General features: G+C 38.8%; 1 protein-coding gene across 5 annotated transcripts in view; it reads right to left on the reverse strand.

Moving 5' to 3' along the window:
* DNAJC13 (DnaJ heat shock protein family (Hsp40) member C13) overlaps window positions 1-12,175 on the reverse strand; it is a 121,479-nt gene extending 109,304 nt beyond the window's left edge. For 3 of the 5 annotated variants that reach the window (XM_067737806.1, XM_067737805.1, XM_067737804.1), the window contains exon 1: window positions 11,856-12,048. The gene's annotated coding sequence lies outside the window, so the exon portion shown is untranslated. Of the gene's footprint in view, window positions 1-11,855; window positions 12,050-12,087 lie in introns of those variants that run through there. The other 2 variants (XR_010943518.1, XM_067737807.1) reach the window with 2 other exon arrangements.
* Between the last annotated feature and the right edge of the window lie 7,914 nt (window positions 12,176-20,089).

Genomic DNA, 20,089 nt, shown 5'->3' on the forward strand with positions numbered 1-20,089 from the left:
GGCTATTATCAAAAAAATAAAAGACAACAAGTTTTGGTGAGGATGTACAGAAACTAGAACCCTTGTACACTGTTGATGGGAATGTAAAATGGTGCGCTATGGAAAACAGTATGGAAGTTGCTCAGAAAATTAAAAAATAGATTCGGGAATTGCCTGGCGGTCCAGTGGTTAGGACTCAGCGCTTTCAGTGCCGTGGGCCTGGGTTTGATCCCTGGTCAGGGAGCTAGGATTCCACAAACCGCATGGCACGGCCAAAAAAAAAAAGAATTATCGTATAATCCAGCAATCAAACTTCTGAGTATTTATCCAAAAGAACTGAAATTAGGACCACTAAGAGACAGCATGGCCATATTCACTGCAACATTATTTATAAAAGCCAAGATGTGTAAACAACCTAAATGTCCATCAACAGATGAATGGATAAAGAAAATGTGGTATACACACAAAATGAAATATTATTCAGTCTTAAAAAAGGATATCCTGCAATATTCAACACCACCAGTGAAACTTGAGGACATTATGCTAACTGAAATAAGCCAGTCACAGAAAGACAAATACTGCATCATTCCACTGACACAAGTTATCTATAATAGTCCGACTCACAGAAGCAGAAAGGTAGAATGGTGGTTGCCAGGGACCGGGGTGAGGGGGAAATGGGGAGTTGCTAATTAACAGGTATAAAGTTTCAGTTATGCAAGATGAGTAAGTTCTAGAGTCTGCTGTACAGTACTGTGCCTATAGTTAACAATAATGTATTGTACACTTAAAAATCTGTTAAGAGGGTAGATCTCATGTTAAGTGTTCTTACCCTCAAAAAATTAAATTTTTTTTTGGCTGCCTTGGGTCTTTGTTGCTGCGCATGGGCTTTTGAACTCAACCTGCTTAACTCCACATTCTATGAACTTAAGCTTAACTATAATACCTTCCTTCAAATTTAGAAAATCAAAATAAATTCATTCTGACCATGTAATTACAGACTTATCATTGACAGCACATTCCTAGATTAATTCAGAACTAGTTCCAATTATTATCTTCACCTGGAAATATGATTAGGCAATTGTTGGAAACTTTGAAACTCACAATTTCAAGCAGTGAAACAAATTACAGTACTTAACACAGGGCAAAAGAAATAAAACAAAAAAGATGTTGCCAATGCTGAAATACTCTACTATGTAAAAATAAACATTTTAAATGTTTCCACCTATAGATAAACTTACATATTTTTAAAAAAACGAAGTGTTCAAAACAAATACATGACAACAGAAATCTGCTACCAATATGTGGTTTCAGGATACTTTTTAAGGAGAATTCAACAGAAAAATACTATTCTAACCAACAATGAGCTTTTAAAACAATCAGATTAATGAAATAGGTTGGGACCTACTTCCCAATGGTGCAATATTAACCTCTCCATTTTCAAGTAAATCTATTTTATATGCTCAATAAAACCTCAACCACTTTGCGATAAAGTCATTTCATCTAATGAAGGTAATTGGTGTGGAAACTGCATTAACTCTTTCAGACCACGAGGATATTTCTAGACACACAGATAATTCACTAGTGGATAATGGTAATGCACAGATACCAGAAAAATGCAGAAAAAATAAGACAAAAATATTCTGAGCTTGACTATGTATCATTTAAAGTGACAGTTGGAACAACTTCAAAAGAACCATTGGAAAATGAGTAAAAGCAAGTCTAGAGGTCCCCCAAGTGCCGTGGTCAAGTGATAATTCAATCTGGGAAGACCCACTTGGAATACCTCCCTGTAGCACAGATAACTAGAGTTGCTATCGCACACACTAAACATTAACTAATGATGAGCACAAGAAGCTAGTGTTAATAAGACACAAGCTGAAGTAGTTTTAATAAGCTATCACCAAGATAAAAGTGGTGAGTTTTAAAAATATTACTTATGGTCAAAGACAAACTAGTGATAACTGCCATTTACTGGCTGCATGACCTTGAACAAAAGTTTCCTATCTTCTCAGAATCACAGTTTATCTATAAAATAGGGATGACAGTACCTGTCTCAAAAGGCCATGGTGAGGACCAAGTGAGATAACTTGAATAAACGGGTTAGTGTGATGTCTGGATCAGAATAAGCACTCAAAAATATATTTTTGTTAGCAATCATAATAATTACTACTGTACTTTAAATATACTAACCCAGATATGCAATAGTTCTTTGGAGCATTATTATTTCATTTTCAAGATTACCTACAGGCCCCTGTACTTTTTAAGGCATTATGGAGGGAAAGTTCTTATTAAATTACTTGATCCTAAATCTTTTATCTATTAACTTCAGCCCTTGTACTATTCAATGTATATCATCAATATGTGTCACATAGAACTTCTACTTTCAAAAATAGTGTTCTATTGATTTAATCAGTATTCATAGTTTTTAATGTGCTCATTCAAAAATAACTATACCAATATATCATATTTCTTAAACTGGATGGAGTACATCAGGGTATTATCATTATTATTATTTTATTCTTTACAATTTCTTTCCTAAAGTGTTTTTAAAAAGAAAAAATATAAAAGCCAAGATAACCATGATAGATGACATTTAAAAAAAATCATCTTAGGGGCTTCCCTGGTGGCGCAGTGGTTGACAGTCCACCTGCCGATGCAGGGGACACGGGTTCGTGTCCCGGTCCAGGAAGATCCCACATGCTGTGGAGCGGCTAGGCCCGTGAGCCATGGCCGCTGAGCCTGCGCGTCTGGAGCCTGTGCTCCGCAACGGGAGAGGCCACAACAGTGAGAGGCCCGCGTACCGCAAAAAAAAAAAAAAATCATCTTAACTATAAGCTTCTCTTTATTTCAACTTTATTCCTACAAAATATACTATTTTGCAAGTCAATCTTATTTACTACATTTAAAATATCTCCCACTTAGGCATTTAGAATTTCAGCTCTTAGAAATGCTTCTTTACCTGAAACCAACCTAATGTTTTAAAATTTATGTTTGATGCCTATAAGTTACAGCTTATGAAACTGTTGGAAAAAAAGTTTCCATAAAACTCCAGAAAAATAATTTAATCCCCATTCAATTATCTCCTCTGTATAGTTCTTAAATAAGCTCTAAAAGTGGTTCTAGAACTGTTGCTTACAGGCAAAAACTCATAAGCAACCATAATTCGCATTAATAGCGATGAAAAATCTGCAGAATTTCTAGCATCAAGCAAAATAGCATAAGTCATTTATAGGCATATTCGATAAAAAACAACAAATTGTCCAGCTAAAAAAGTGTAAAAATTGTTGGATGAGATCTTGGTAGCAGCTGTATCATCAGCATTTGCCATCCTGCCAGTTGCTAAGGTGGTATTCAAATTAGCAAGAATTTATCTGTTCAAACTAATTACCGCTTAAATTTCATCTCCTTCCCTGCAGGACTGTCCCACTTCAAATTCTCAAAGACCTTTTTGATGAGAAAAACTCAAGTTTACATGCCCTTTGTAACTAAATCACATTGAAAGTATCTCTAATTTTTTTTTAGTTTTATTTATTTTTGGCTGCGTTAGGTCTTCATTGCTGCGCAGGGGCTTTTCTCTAGTTGCGGCGAGCGGGGGCTACTCTTCATTGTGGTGTGCAGGCTCCTCACTGCGGTGGCTTCTCTTGTTGTAGTACGCGGGCTCTAGGGCATGCAGGCTTCAGTAGTTGTGACTCGCAGCCTCTAGAGCGCAGGCTCAGTAGTTGCGGCACACGGGCTTGGCAGGCAAATTCTTAACCACTGCACCACCAGGGAAGTCCCTGTAATTCTGCTTCACTTAAACTCTAAAGTTGGCTTTACTTACTCTTATTCTGTATCCTAATATTATACCACCAACAGAGCTTTTCTGCAACTTCTCAGTTTGTTCTTTTGAGAGAACTGTACTAAGGGTTAAAAAGTCAAATTCAAGTTAACTGGCATTTTGGCTAGATTCACCTTTTTCAATGAGCTCCCTTGCTTCATGCTTTCAAACAACACTTAACATTCTCACATTCTTTAATTTATTACTGGCAGCAAAACTGACAATCCATTTAAGATCATTTATGGATAAAATGAGAACAATCTTTTGGATGGTATGATTTTGACGAAAAATTGCAGGATTTGAGAGTCCAGAGAAGACTACATCAAAATGACACTAAGAACAAAAAGCAGAATGAAGGGACTCAACACCACAAGCACCCAAGCAGATTACGGCCAGGCTATAAGCAAAAGAATTTGCACACATAGCAAAATTAAGTCTACGTGCATGGCTTGTGTTAAGTAAAAACTCAAACAGAGCACTTAGCCAGGGCTGAATGAGTATGCTCAGAAAAATAATACACTAGTGAATGAATGAAGGAATTGGCTTTAATCAAGGCTACTTGCCTTCAAAGCATACATTTTGCATGACCAACTGGAAATGATTTTTACACAAATATGACAACTTCCAGAGAGCAGATATTAACTTTCCAGCTTGACTCTATAAAATGAAAGAATGAACTCTTTCATCATTAACTCTGCTCTCAAATAATGAATTAAAAACATGAGGTTGTCTTGAAATGCATCAAAAAATAAGGTGAATAGAAAGATGGATAGATACGTGATAAATCAAGTATAGCAAGATATTAATGTGTGAATCTTGGAGGTGAATATAGGGGAGCCTAATGTAAATTTCTTTCAACTTGGCTATAGGTGAAAACTTTTAAATTGGGGGAAAACTACATTTGCCTTTATTTTCTGACCAAACTCTCCTACAAAAGAAACACTGCTTTTCTGCTACATTGTAAAACTACACCTGAAAATATGGTAGACATTCACATGATAGAAACTAATTTATGAACTTAATACTTCCTCATACATCTATATCCTACTGAAAATGCAGGAGGAAGGAGAACGATTGCTAAGTCAAAGGCTAATCCTTAGTAATGACGGAAGAGAGAATCCCTTATTACTGGCTTCTTAAAGACCTAGTTTTTTTTTTTTTTTTTTTTAGGACTGATTACTTTTTTGTTGTTGTTGCGGTATGCCGGCCTCTCACTGTTGTGGCCTCTCCCGCTGCGGAGCACAGGCTCCGGACGCGCAGGCTCAGCGGCCATGGCTCACGGGCCCAGCCGCTCCGCGGCATGTGGGATCTTCCCCGACCGCGGTGCGAACCCGTGTCCCCTGCATCAGCAGGCGGACTCTCAACCACTGCGCCATCAGGGAAGCCCTTAAACACCTAGTTTTATTTGTAACTAGATTCAAAACCTAAGTGAATTATATCACTAGGTTAGTTCAGTTTCAAATAAAAGGTAAAAAATATAAATGGTTAACAGAACATTAATTTTTACCCACATTAAAAAGCTACAACTAGACTGTCTTAGAATGTGCTGTGTATGAAAGAAAACTGATATGAACCTTAACCATCTTTTTAAATTTTCATGTTTTAATATATAACTCAAGTATAGGCAAAAGCATTTCCTTCTAAATAAACAACAAATCAGTAATATGTAATGTGTATGACACCTACCATACAGGGATCTTTAAATAACTATAAAATAGATCACAAAGTAAGGTTTTAGTACACCCTATCTTAGCTTTCTTAACTTGCTGAAGAACCCAATAACTCCAGAAATAAATGTGGTAAGAAAGCCAGTGGTAACACCAAATTTCAGCTGACAATCACATCTCCAAATAATTGCCCAGAAGTTACAATATTGAAACCTCTGAATTGTCTGCCACATTAAAATAAACTTTCAAATACTTCTGCCACCATAGGGAAAAATAATCTAAGATCCCCTCATTCTCTTTAAAAAAATCCATTCCTCTCCAATTAGAAACTGAATATATATTCATGAAATAAAAGGGCAAGAGAAATTCAAAAGCAACCCCTAAATCTGAAGAAACACTTAGTATGATCTCAAGGGGGGGAGAAGCAAGCATATATACCACAGCAGTTAATTTTGCTGGCTTTTTCTCTTCAATGTAAATCAGATATTGAAAAAGATACCTATCTCTTCATATTTTAGATTCAATCTGAGGGAATAATTCTTATTTCTCACAAAATAGACGTCTATCTGTTGTAAAAAAGAAATTAATGTTTTTGCCAGGAAAGATGCATGGTTATTACTCTTCCCTTTCCAAAACTTAAAAATGCCTTAAAATATTCACCTGGAGAAAAACAAAAAAACAACTAAGAAATGTGTTCACTTAAGCAATTCTGTGAAATCAGTGGTACTGATCACTTACACATTTTTAGTTTGCACACATTCTTAAAACTTTCTAGACACAATTTCTATTTCATTTTATCTTTGAAGCTAACTTGGCTTATGCAAGAACAAAATGTACTAGTTCAATAAACTGTTCTTCAGCTCACAAACAGGCACTTAATAATCTTGCTCTAATATGCTAAATAGACCCTAATGGTAAAAAATTCCACATTTTAACTTGTTTTTCTTAACAATATAGTAAACGCATAATGGGGGACTAAATTTCCTAAGCATATAACAAATATAACTTGAAGAAAGTTTTACAGTAAGCATCTTAATACCCAAACCCTGTGCTCTTTATACTAGTAAAAGACAAAGAGTTTAAGTGGCTGCTATTTCCCTTTCTTTCACCCAATACAAAATAGCAACAACAGTAGGCTTCTAGTTTGGCTCTTTCCGAAAAATCGCTATTATTCCTAACTCTGCCATAGTGCTTCACAGTTTACAGAACACTTCCAAATCTACCAGTTATCTTAAAAAAAAAAAAAAGGAAAATTCTACTTTTAAAATTAAACCCAGTCCTATTAGTTTGGGGAGAGAAATGGCTTATAGAGAGAAATGGCTTATCTACTCTAAGATTTGATAAACATCCAAAATACATTCTGTACAAGTCTGAGAGAGAGAGAAACCCCACAGCACTAGTAAGAGAATTTAAATTTTAATATAATTAGTACAGAATTTATTACACATTAGAGAAAGTCTAATCATAACCTTATCAATCCTTCCATTATGTTTCACAACTATACTTGGCAAAATCAGAACATTAAAATAATTTAGATTGCTTTAGGGATTTTGTTTTCAATTTGTTCATCAAAAGGTCAAATTCTTATTGATCAACTGCAAAAAAGATATTACCAATGGGCATGTGCTAAATATGTGAACACACCATAAGCAGTGTGGCCTACTTCTAAGGGCAACTTAAGTTCTAAAACTATAAAAACCCCACTGATTTCAGACTTTATTTTAGAGATCACTCTTCCTCTTAAGTAGTCCATAAAAGTACAAGTAAAACTCAAATATGTAGGCTGCTGAATAAACTTAAGAGCATCTGAAAAGAACTACTAGCAAATTATGCTCAGCTTTATTGACTGAACCATACTTAAATGTAACTTTGCACAGGCAACTGTGTCTTAAGTTTGCAAAAATGATCACAACCATGTTGGCTTAAGTTACTTGCTACAAAGATATCCCCTAAATCAGTGATTCTCAAAGGAGTTCCCAGAACTAAGAATCACACCATATGACAAGAGACGTTACTGACTGGCATGTGCTAAGCATGTGTGAACACTGCTGAAGCAGAAAAACATGCTGAAAACACTGATTAAAATTCTGAATTAAAGTAATGGTTGCAGGGGTGGAGGTGGGGGGGGGGGAATGCTGATCCTTGAGACACTATGATTAGAAACACTACTAGGACTTACTGGATGGGGCTAGATACCCCTTAATGTGTAAGACAGTCCCATAGATTGAAGAATTGTCCTCAAGTGACTTTCAAATATCCAAGTGGTCATTCACATAGATAAAAGCCTATTTATAGTTAACCCCAGAATTTAGTTTTATGTTAAAATACAAATCACAAAGTATGTTTTGCAGTTTAATATGCACATAATTTTCCAGGAATACATATATCATACAAACTGAGAGATTATACTTTGAATTCTCATGGCTTTTCAGAGTATCTATATTTTGTCTTCATTTTTTATATTTCTTATTTTTTCTTTCAGTACTTTAAAGTTGTCACTCAGCTGTCTTCTTGCTTGCATGGTTTCTCTGCTGTAACTCTTACCTTTGTTCCTCTGTAATGCTTCTCTTTGGCTACCTTCAAGAGTTTCTCTTTGTCCTTTGCTTACATCAGCTTGAATTTGCTATGTCTAGGTGTGTTTTGTGTTGGTTTTTAAAGGGGCAGGTATTTATCCTGCTTGGTGTTCTCTAAGCTTCTTGCACCTGTGGTTTAATGTCTGACATTAATTTGGGGAAATTTTCTATTATTTCCTCAAATATTTCAATATTTCTTCTGCTCTGTTCTCTTCTGGGATTCCAACTATGCATGTATTTATAATAAATGTTTGATATTATCCCCAAGATCTTGTTCTTTTTTTGAACTCTTTTTTGTGTTTCAGTTGGATAATTTCTGACATCTACAAGTTCACTGATTCTTTCCTTGGTTGTGTCAAATCTACTGATGAGCCCAAAGGCATTCTGCAGCTCTTTACTATGTAATGAAACTTCTAACATTTCCTTTTGATTCTTTCTTATAGTTTCTGTCTCTCAGCTGAAATTACCCACCTGATCTTGTACATTGTCCACTTTTTGTTCATACCTTTAACATATTAATTATAGTCATTTTAAATTCCTTACCAGATAGTAGCATCTGCATTAATCAAAGAGTATTTCTGATTATTGCTCTTTCTCTTGGGAATTTTTTTTTGCCTTTTGTATGACTTGTAATTTTTTGTTGAAAGCTGGACATGTATAAGACAGTAGAGATAGAGGTAAATAATTTTTGTGACAGGAAATGGGCACACCTTTTCTTTGCTAGGTCTTTAGTGCTGGGTGTTAGGAGTTGGGCTGGGTTTATGATTTTGCTGTTGCTACGGTTATCCTCAGTGTACCACAGCCTTCGAATATCTAAAGAATAGCTTGTGCCTATGGTGGGGGGTGGTTTACTAAAGCAATGTCTATTTGATTCTTTGCCCTGAGCCTCTTTGCATAATCTTGTTCTTCACCTTGTAGTATTTTGCAGTTGCTTATTATTCACAGCTTCTTAGCTTGATGGCAGTGAGTTGGGGGTACAGTCTCTCTTGTTCTGATTAAGGTTTACTCTTAGACATACACTGTGTCTCTGGATCACAGGGGTGTGATCTTCCTGTTTTCCCAGGCTGCAGTTTGGGGCTCAGTGCCCCTCCCCCAAGAGAAGATTCTTTCCCCCTACTTCTGTCTTCCCCCAGCTCAATGAATGCTCACCAGCAGGGCCTGCTAGCAGAGATGCCCTTCCCTCCACAGATTAAGGCTTTTGTTCCATAGAACAGACAGAGGGGAAGACTCAGAGCACAGTTTTCTTGCCCCTCCAGAAAGTTCTGCTGCTCTTCTCCTCCTTTAAGTCAGCACCACAGCAGACACTCCCCAGAGCTCAACCCAGTCTTTTCTAGGAGTACCCAGTGAGGTTTGTAGGTAAAGAGATTGGAAGAAGGTGCACCCAGGCTTCCTTTTCTTGTCAGCTATTCTAGCTGAACGCTTCTTAACAGTGTCCAGCTGTGTCTACTGAAGGTGAATGTCAGTTCATACATACTCTTTCTCTCCTTAAACTTTGGGCCAGTGGTTTGCTCTGTGGCCTCAGCTTTTTAATAGGTTTCAAAAAAAAAAAAAAAAAAAGTCATGAATTTAAAGTTAGTCCAGTTCTTTTTTGTTCTAACAGTGGAAGCAAAGCTTCTTTTTGTCCCAGGGCCAAAGCCAGAAGGTGGTTATATTATTTATAAACTATTATTTCAGGATAGTAAAGGGGCTGTTACTAATTATTTGAAATAAAAAGTTGGCATTTATTGGGTTTGATAAAGTTGAGATACACTGACTTAAAGGATCTCTTTCAAAACAACTCCCCTTTAACCACTAATAAGTATTACAGTTAACATTTAGGCCTAAAACTACAGTATTAGTAGCAACAAAATTTTTGCTAGTTTATCTGCTTAGCCTTACTTCTATTTTACCAATTTTAAGTATTTCAGTCAGAGAAAAAGGGGAAAGGTATGTGTGAAGGAAACCTCAAATTCACCTGTGTAAATAGAACTGGTTGAGGAATGGAGCCAAATTAGTTAAAACATTTTATTTCAACCAGAATTTAACAGCTACTGAGAACCTGACTCCACTACCAACCTTTTTACAAATTCAGTAATATAGCCAGTATTGTTTCGGTCCACCTAAGCAACCAGCTTCCATTTTGTGGATAAAGTTAATTCTTACAAATAAGAATTTATGCTTTCCATAATTCCATAACTTTCCCTCTCATACCATTCATATATTTTAGACTATTTACTACTGCCACTTTAGAAAAACAGGAATATCCATTACCTCCCAGTGGAACACAAATTGTGATATTTTCCATGAACTGCACTACAGCTTTACATTTCTATCTCTTAACCTTCTGACTCCTCTTTTCCTCCCTTAATATGTTCTACTTCCTGTTTTCAAACAAGGAGTATAATGTAATATTTCTAAACAAGGATGGACTTATGTTCCATTGTGATATTAATCGCAAAAGCCAAGTTTGAGACATAGCTGCTTAAACTGTTTCACATTACATTTAAAATGTTAACAAGATCTTACGTTATATCCTAAATTAAGTCAAACAATAAAGCACTTTCTAAAGACTAGTGAAATCAAGTCTTTTGGGGATACCCAATTACTGACAAGTAATTTTCTAAATTTCTTTTTTTTTTTTTTAAAGGCAAGTTCTGTTTCATATTCCCGTAAACTCACAGAGTACTGGTAACATAACTACAAAACCTGACCACCGTGAGTAATTTCCTTAAACTCTGCTGACTGTACTTTCAAACCTAGAAATCTACCAGATCCATCAAGCAAGAAAGAAAACACAGTAAGACAATCCTCGGGACAGGTCCTGAAGAAATATTCTGAAATTTAACTTTTTACCCAAGACACTATATTCCAAGACGCTCAAAATAACCCTACAGTATAAAGTCCTTCACAGTGAGGCAACAGCATCAGGTAGAGGCCCTGAGAGAAATCAAGGTCGGGTCAAAGGGAAAAGCAGAGAGGGGAATTGAGAAATCATTACTTCAGGAAACCATCGCCACATCTGGGGAAGATTTCTAATTTTCTCCCCTAAGCAAATGATACAGGTAACAATCTCAAGACAAGAGTGGTTAACTTAACATCCTACAGTAAGGAGACAATTTAAGGGAATACACTCTTCTTATGTGCCCTAAGTCAAATCCGCGTTTAACAGCCTCTTCACTAAGCGTCTAAGTCCTATTTCATCCACTCCAAAGGCCGCATTCAGAGGCAAAATCACAGCAGCGAAGGAAAGGCCCCTGTGAATAAGCTACCTTGCAAAAAGGAAAAGCTGTGGACGAAAACTTCATTTTGGATTAGGGAGGAACTAGAGAAGAAACCACGCGGGTGCTCCCCAATTCCTAACAAAACGAAACAAAGCTAAGCAAATAAAGTCTATGCAGGGCGTGGGAGGAAGGAGGGTCGCCCACCCAAGGAAACAAGAGTTCCCGGCCTCCAGCGGGAAGAGTGCTCAGACTAGGAAGCTGGAAGGGAATCCCGAGGGCGGAGCCCAGAAAGGAATAAGGGCTGTGTGGGGTAAGGATGTGCAGAGTGGAGTGGGGGACCGTGATGGGTAGAAAACCAGAAAACGAGGCAAAAAGAGGGGAGGGGCTGAACAAGGCAAGGCCCTGGGCGACTGTCACTCAAAACCGCGGGGGGCGGGCGGGGTCGGAGGGCAGGAACCAGACGAGCAGTCTGGGGGGAGGGTAATCTGCTTTCCTTAACTGAAGGAAGTTGCGGCCCAGACACCACCCCTCCTTCTCCCTGCTGTTGGTCCCCCAAGTCCCCGCGGCGTGGCGAGGGGGTAAAGCAGAGCTCCAGAGTCCGGTGCCCGTAGTGATTTACCTTCGCGGGAGGCTGGAGAGGCTCCAGCCCGAGCTCCTCCCGCCGCCGGCTCAACGTCCAGAGTGGGATGAGGCGCTCTCCGGCCTCCTTCCCCTCGCCACTTCCCTTTTCCCCCGCGAGGGCCCTTTAGCTCTGCTCCCGCGGGGTCCTGATGCCGCGGCGGCGCTGCCTCCCCGCCCCCTCCGCCCCCTTCGCCCCCTCCGCCTCCTCCCTCTGCCTCTCAGAAGCTCACTCTGGAGGCCGCCATCTTCGCACAGGCTTTGAGCGACCGCGTTCCAATACGCCTGCGTCGCCCCCGCCCAGGCTGTCACAAGACCCGGTCAGCTGATTTCAATTCTTCCGCTTTCTGCTCCGCCCTCTCGCATCCAGCCCTCCGCGTCTTATTCGCCCACTTTCAATGAAATTCCGCGTTCCGCCCGCTACTCTGCTAGCTGGTTCGCCCGCCCTCCTCACTCAATGCAGTTAGACATGCGCAGAATGTCGAGGCCGGCAGTGGGATTTGGAGTCCATGCAGCGCAGGAAGGGAACCCGTCTTTCAGCATGTGGCTGAGTGCCGCCAGTGGTCGTGACGCGGCACGGGTTTTGCACTCCTAATCCCCTGAGGTCTTGTTTTAAAGCATTTACCTAGTCTTGACTTAAAGTGCCATGGAGTATCCTCGAGGCAGTCTATACCCGGTTTGGTGGATCGCGAGCCGGCAGTTTCACTTGCTGTTGACACTCCCAGAAGACAGCTGAAAAGGGTTTAAATATCGGTTGGTTTGGGAAGTCACGGAGACCAAAGCTTCGGAAATACCGACAGCCTTTTGCTGGTGGGAGTGCCAGAATAGTACTGATAGCTCCCTTTTATTGCTGATCACGTGTCAAGGGGTTTACTTAGTTACTCCTCAACTCTGTGAAGTAGGAATTATCTTTGTGTTGCAGATAAATTGAGGCCCCTCTCCACAGTAGTGGACCCAAGCAATCTCACTCTAGGACCTGTACCTTCGATGCTATCTCCCTGAACGTATATGGAAGCTGGGGGAGGGGAATCAGGTTACAGAAAAGAGGTGATAGTATGTGTTACCTGTGGGTAAGGGTTTAATTAAGTTCAGTCTCCACTCTCAGACCTGAAATCTAAAGACCACAGTTCAAAAATAATTTGAAGTTAATCCAGTTCTTTTTGGTTTTAACAGTGCAAACTTTAAAATTCTGCTGCAAACTTCAAAACATGGGTGGTGTAGGTGGCTGGCATGAATTCATTTTTTTAATGAGGGTTAAAGGTCTCTGGTAGGAGGTTTAATCCTCAGTAGAGCAATCCTGAAATAGTATAATATTTTCTTTGGCAGTCCTTGCACTGGTTGGCTCGTTTTTAGAGATGGCAATTGCAGGATGAAGAATGTAGACAATGGCTGTTACAGATTTTGTTTCCTGACTGTTTTGACCCTTTGCCCTACCTTGAGGTAGAAAAAGACTGCATTTATCCTTACAGTAGACTTTCCTGTATTCCATCAGTAAGATAAGGTACATCTAAGGGGTGGCACCAGGAATAGCTGGGTGTGGGAATACTATTTCGGAAACAAACTTGGACCCGCTGGCTCCGGTGCATAGTAAAGCCAATGTACTGACACCAGGTTGTGGGGAAGGAAAGTGCAGTGTTTATTGTAGGTGTCAAATAAGGAGTGCAGGCCCCTAATGCTCAAAAGACCTGAACTCCCCTGTGGCTTTCAGGGAAAGGTTTTTAAAGGCAGGGTGAGGGAGAGGATTGTGGAGTGTGTGATCAGCTCAGGGACATTCTTCTGATTGTTTGGTGGTGAGGTAATCAGGAGTCAACATCATCAGCCTTCTGGTTCCAATCCATCTGGGGTCTGCATGCTTGTAGGCAGTGTACAGTTAACCTCTTCCACCTGGTGGGGGTTTCAGTATCTGCAAAACAGCTTAAAGGATATGTCTCAGAATATTATCTATAGCCCTTGAGAACGAACTAAAGGTCCTTGACTTTGTTTAATGGCTAAACTATTATTATTTTGTCTTGGTTGACTGTTTTCCTTTGTTTCTGCAGCTTCTCACTTCTTTGATTAAATTTATTCTTTGAAACTGTGGGAAGGCCTAGGAGGCTAAAGTTTTTTTTTCACAAACAAGAGGCAGGCGGAGGACTTGAAGGGGCAGGTAATCTGTCCCAGGAAGGCCCCATAGGGTCCTGCTTGGTTACAACAGGACCTGAAATACAGTATAAAGGGAGGAGAAGGAAAAAGAAATAGGAGGGCTGAGTTAAGGGGCCTTCTTTGGTTTATCCCAGGGAAACAGAAATTTGTGTTTATGTAGCATTTTATAGTTTACAAAGCCTTCCAGTAATCCCAGAAGTAGATATGGGACGTATTATTTTTATTTTATAGAGGAAACAAACCGAGAGAGTCTAAGAAACTTACCCAGGGTAACCTAACTCCTAAAGGTTGAGCCGAGATTTAGCTACAGGACTTGTAACATCAAGGCCAGTGAACTATTAAACCTCCACACTACCTCTCTGTTCAATATTTGGGAAAAATAAAATCCATACTTGGAGTTAGGAAGAGCCTTAGGCGTCATGAATTTCCCCTCCTCCCCCGCCTTGACCCACCCCTCCTAAATTCCACTAAAGTGGGATATTCCCTGGCTTCCAAGGCATTTTTTTCATTGCAGTTTTAGAAACCACTTTCTTTGTATTCAGCCAGCTTGCCCTCTATTTCACGAGTAGTTTTATTTATTTATTTTTGCCTATTCCTCTTCTGTGACACCCCTTTTAAGTATTTGCCAATACAGCAAATCCTCGTATCTACCCCACTCTCCTCTGCTTATTATCTCTCTGCTTAACCACCCTGGCCACACCCTCTGTCTTCAGAAGCCATATTCCTAGTGCTTTCCACTGTTGCTTACAGGATGTGGTTTCAAGCCTTTTCACAATTCCCCTGGTTGCTGTTAATTGATTTGCACATGTTAGTATCCTTCTCAAAACACTAGCACTATGTATATGTATAGCTGATTCACTTGGTTATACAGCAGAAATTAACACACCATTGTAAAACACACTCCAATAAAGATGTTAAAAAAAAACCCAAAAAACACTAGCACTAAGCATGATTGTCAGGAAGCGTAGGAGGACTTGTCTCTTCTTTCCCTAGTCTTTGCCCGCCTTTTTATTTTTTTTATTTTATTTATTATTTATTTATTTATTTATTTTGCGGTACGCGGGCCTCTCACTGTTGTGGCCTCTCCCGTTGTGGAGCACAGGCTCCGGCCGCTCCGCGGCATGTGGGATCTTCCTGGACCGGGGCACGAACCCGTGTCCCCTGCATCGGCAGGCGGACTCTCAACCACTGCGCCACCAGGGAAGCCCCCACTTGTTTCTTTTTTTAAAATGTAGCTACTAGAAAATGTAAGATTGTATATGTGGTTCCTGTTAAACTTCTCTTGGATGATGCTGCTTAGAAGGTCTTGTGCAGACACATACTGTTAGAAAATACTTTCCAGTTGAGCTGGCAAGCTTGAAGTTCCCACAGAATCATTTTCTATTGGACTTCATTTTTTTGTTATTGTTTTAGAAAATTTTATTTTATTGAAGTATAGTTGATTTACAATGCTGTGTTAATTTCTGCTGTACTCAAAGTGATTCAGTTGTGTGTGTGTGTGTGTGTGTGTGTGTATTCTTTTTCATATTCTTTTCCATTATGGTTTATTACAGGATATTGAAATAGTTCCCTGTGCTATACACTAGGACCTTGTTGTTTATCCATTCTACATATAATAGTTTGCATCTGCTAATCCGAAACTCCCAATCCATCCCTTCCTCACCCCCGCCCTTGACAACCACAACTTTGTTCTCTATATCTGTGAATTTGTTTCTGTTTCGTAGATAAGTTCATTTGTGTCATATTTTAGATTCCACATATAAGTTATATCATATGGTATTTGTCTTTCTCTTTCTGACTTACTTCACTTAGTATGATCTCTAGTGGACTTCATTTTAATTTCTTATGTGGTTGTTATTTGTCTCCTGTAGTCTGTCTCAAGGTTTATCTCACCACATATATTTAGTTTTTGTGTTTCTCTATACCTTACTAATATATAGACTTGAAATTATTGACAACATTTGGCAAATTGACATGAGAATTCCTTGACATATATACATATGTATCTGTATATATGTATATAGTTTCCAGAGCAGAATTTGCCACCCTAAAATATGTCCCTTGGCATATTAATTGTTTTAAGCTGGTTATTTTCTGAGAAACAGCACACATTAGAAGTGCTCTAAAAACCAAGTAGGACTTGCACTTTTGTAAGAAACATTACATTTGTAAGGGAAATCTCCATTTGTAAGGGCATCTCCCTCTCTGACTCTGGAAGAGGAGGATGACCAAATCTCTAGAAACTCTTATCAATGGAATAGGCGATGACTTAAATCTGTAACAAAATCATCCTTGTTTACTGTGCTTTTCCTGCAACCTCTCTTAACTGACTCTCCTCATTCTCGACTTACTTTTATCTTTAGCTGAGGATGGTATTTAAGGTAAGGGCTTCAGCCATTTTGACAGGTTACTCAGTTTTCCTAGGTCTCTCCCATGTAAACATGTTATTAAACTCTGATCTTCTCCTGTTAATTTGTCTCATGTCCATTTAATGCTTAGACCATCCAGAAGAATCTAGAAGGGTAGGGGAAAATTTCTTCCTCCCCAATACTTCCAATGAATTACAGGAAATTATTTAGTTCTGACTATATTATCAGAGTTGGATAAAGAGGGAAAATGAAATACCTTTTCTGTGGTTTAACAATTTGAAACTGTTATTGAAATATTAACTGATTAAGGAAAAGGCCTTTCTGTGTCCATCTCTCTTAATAAAATTAACCTTAACTGCTATTTTTGCAAAAAATGGTTACCGAACTTAACTTGGGTTCACTCACTGCTGTGCAATAAAGCCAATCTACTGACTCCGGGTTGTGGTGAAGGAAAGTACAGCCTTTATTGCGGGGTGCTAAGCAAGGAGCATGGGCAGCTAATGCTCAAAAGACCCAAACTTCCTAATGGTTTTCAGGGAAATGCTTTTAAAGGAAACATTTGTTGTAGAGCTGCAGGGTGCATGACTTTCTTCTGGTTGGTTAGTGGTGAGGTAACAGTGTGACGTTTCAGGAGTCTTAATCATTGACCTGCTGGTTCCAACCAGTCTGGGGTCTACATGCTTGTGGTCAGCATGCAGTCACCATCCTCCACCTGTGTGGTGGTCTTAGTTTCTGCAGAAAAACTCAAAGATATGCATCTGATTGTTATGCATATTCCTTGGGGAGGAACTAGGATTCTGTTTTATTGCTGAACTATAGTTTAAGCTATCATTACTTTTCTTGCTTGGCTGATTTTCCTTTGTTTCTGCATTCCTTCACTTCTCTAATTAGTAACTGCTTTGGTCTGTTCTTTGGAACTCAGGGAAGAGCTAGGAGACAAAAGCCTTTTTCTACAAACAAGAAAGGGAGGACATGGACAGGCTTTTGTACCCAGGAGGCCCCCTCAGGTTCCTGCTCAATTTCAATATGAGGATTTTCTAGTTCAGTATTCTTACTAGTTAATCCAAACACTTCCAGTATTACCAGATTTGAGAAAAATCTAGAGCCTTACATATTTTTTCCTATAGAGGGTTTTGAAATGAACAAGTTTTCCAATCCATTGTGAAATTATTACATTCAGACGTTTTTAGCCATCAGCACTTGAAGGAAATAAAAGGTGGTAAAAAGAACTGAGGCAAGCCCCTTATCCTCTGTAAAAGATAATAAACAGAAATCTCAGTTAAATAGAGTTGGGAGACCAGAAGGGGGAGCTCTCTCACCCTGTGATGATAGCCAAGCTCAAGAGGAAGTAAGAGTCCTTTTTTTTCCTGGCAAGGACTCAGCCAATGAAAAGCCATGGACATGTTGCAGGAAGGGGGACCCCTTCCAGGGCCCGAGATGGGCTCTTGTCTAACACTCCGAAATGAATTGTCTGAAGAGATACACGTGCTGACAAAGCAAGAGACTCTATTGGGAAGGGGAACCTGGGTGGAGATCAGGATGGTAAAGGAACCCAGGAGGACTGCTCTGCCATGTGACTCGCAGTCTTGGGTTTTATGGTGATAGGATTAGTTTCCGGGTTGTCTCTGGCCAATCATTCTGACTCAGGGTCCTTCCTGGTGGCACATGCATCACTCAGCCAAGATGAATTTCAGCGAGAAGGATTCTGGGAGGTTGATAGGACATATGGACTGGAGTCTCCTCTCTCCTTTTGACCTTTCCCGAATTCTTCTGGTTGGTGGTAGCTTGTTGGTTCCACGTTCCTTGCCAGAACCTCCTGTTGAAGATAACTCATGCAAGTGGTTGCTATCGGGCCTGGCCAGAGTGGGTGGTTTCAGACAGTGGTTTCCCTAACAGACACATTGTTTACTATAACCCTCCCAACTTCTTTTTTCCCTGTATAAAAGCATTCTCCTTCCCTTGCTGTGTGGAGAACTTGCACATGGCTCACCATGGTTGCAGACCCAGAATTGCAATTCTCTACTGATCCCAAATAAGCCCGTCTTTGCTGGAGAAATACCTAGCAGTCCATTTATTTCAGGTCTACACCTCTTTGAGCCCCAGTTCCCTTATCTGTAAACTAGGGATATTGATACCCTCCTTGAGAGACAGTAGTGAGAGTTAAGTAACATATGCGGAACATTTGCTTACTCACCACTCAATAACTGTTAGTTTCCTCACCCTATGTAGCTAATCTCAGGGTTTCCAACTGATATGTATTATCCTTGTGCTTGAGTTTCTTTGGACTCACCAAGACAATGTAAAGAGACATTTAGACTATTCTATTACTCAGAAAAGGGGGGAAGTTTGTGTTCATTCTTGACAACCATATTTGAATATATATATCATGAAAAATTGTAAAATAGTTCATGCGAAAAAGATGTCATTATTTCTTTGCTTACAAGAGAACACAGAGAGAGTCAACTTGCTGAAGTCATATACATGAATGTTAACAATGCAAAAAATACCTAGATGCATACAGTTTTTTTGTCTGTACAACATAATATTTGAGAAATAAGGAGCCAAGATTTGACCACGAAGAAGTTTTTAGAATGCCAATGGCTCACTCATACCTAAATCAAGGTGAGAAAACATCCTCTAAAGTTAACTAGGTGCAACAGAAGCTTTTACTTCCCATGAATTTTGTCAAAGTTCATTGAAACGAGAAGGAAAGGATGTCTATTAGTTAATATTGGATAATAACTTATTCATATTATGTTCACCTAAGAACATAAAACTTAATTACTCAAATTCTTGCTGGCTTTGACCATATAGAGATGATATGACTGCTATTTCATGTAAAACTTTATTTTTCTTGTAAGCAACTGTAAATGAGGTGGCAGCCACCTACTTAGCATGAAGGAAAATAAAACTAATATTGGAAGTAGTATTTCAAGCTCAACTAGTTAGCTTATTAAGTTACTGGTTCTCAAATCCATACTGTGGATTTGGCAAAAAGATAAATAGTAAATCAATGTAAAGCAAAATAAAAGGCAATTAATAAATACAATTTGGAAAAAAGCTTACTGATACAAAAGTAACTCACATATACTAGTCATTGCAGCCACCCAATTTCAAAAAATGTTATAGTTACTTTGAATCTATTATAGATCTGCCTGTCAGACAACCTTTGAAAGTAGAAAGAATACACTGTGCTAGGAAGTAACAATAGTTTAGTTACAGCAAGTAAGGTACCAGTTTTTTCCTATTTGTATTCACTTCTGACAGTGTATTCACTCACTTGGGAGCATATATTTTTTCTTTTATCTTTGCTCTATCTTGCAAATGTTCAAATCTGAATTCTACCACTTGGTAGCTACTTAACCTTTGAATCTTAATTCCTTATCAATGAGATAAAGGTAATATATATATCAACTACAGTTGTTTTGAGAAGAATCAAAATATTCTATCTAATGATAGAAATATTATTAAATATTATTTAATATTATAAACGTATATAATAGAAGAGTAAAGCTCATAAACTCTCAAAAATGGGGTAAGGGAGAAGGAGATGGTCTAAATGAGCCAAATCTTTAACTTTCATAATAGGAGTAAATTAATACTATTTAAAAACCCTGAAAGAAGAGCAAAAGGAAACTAACTTTTTTTTTTTAACAGCTTTATTGGGGTATAATTGCTTTACAATGGTGTGTTAGTTTCTGCTTTATAACAAAGTGAATCAGTT

The sequence above is a fragment of the Pseudorca crassidens genome, chromosome 5 (assembly GCF_039906515.1).
Source record: "Pseudorca crassidens isolate mPseCra1 chromosome 5, mPseCra1.hap1, whole genome shotgun sequence".
Taxonomy (NCBI): Eukaryota; Metazoa; Chordata; class Mammalia; order Artiodactyla; family Delphinidae; genus Pseudorca; species Pseudorca crassidens.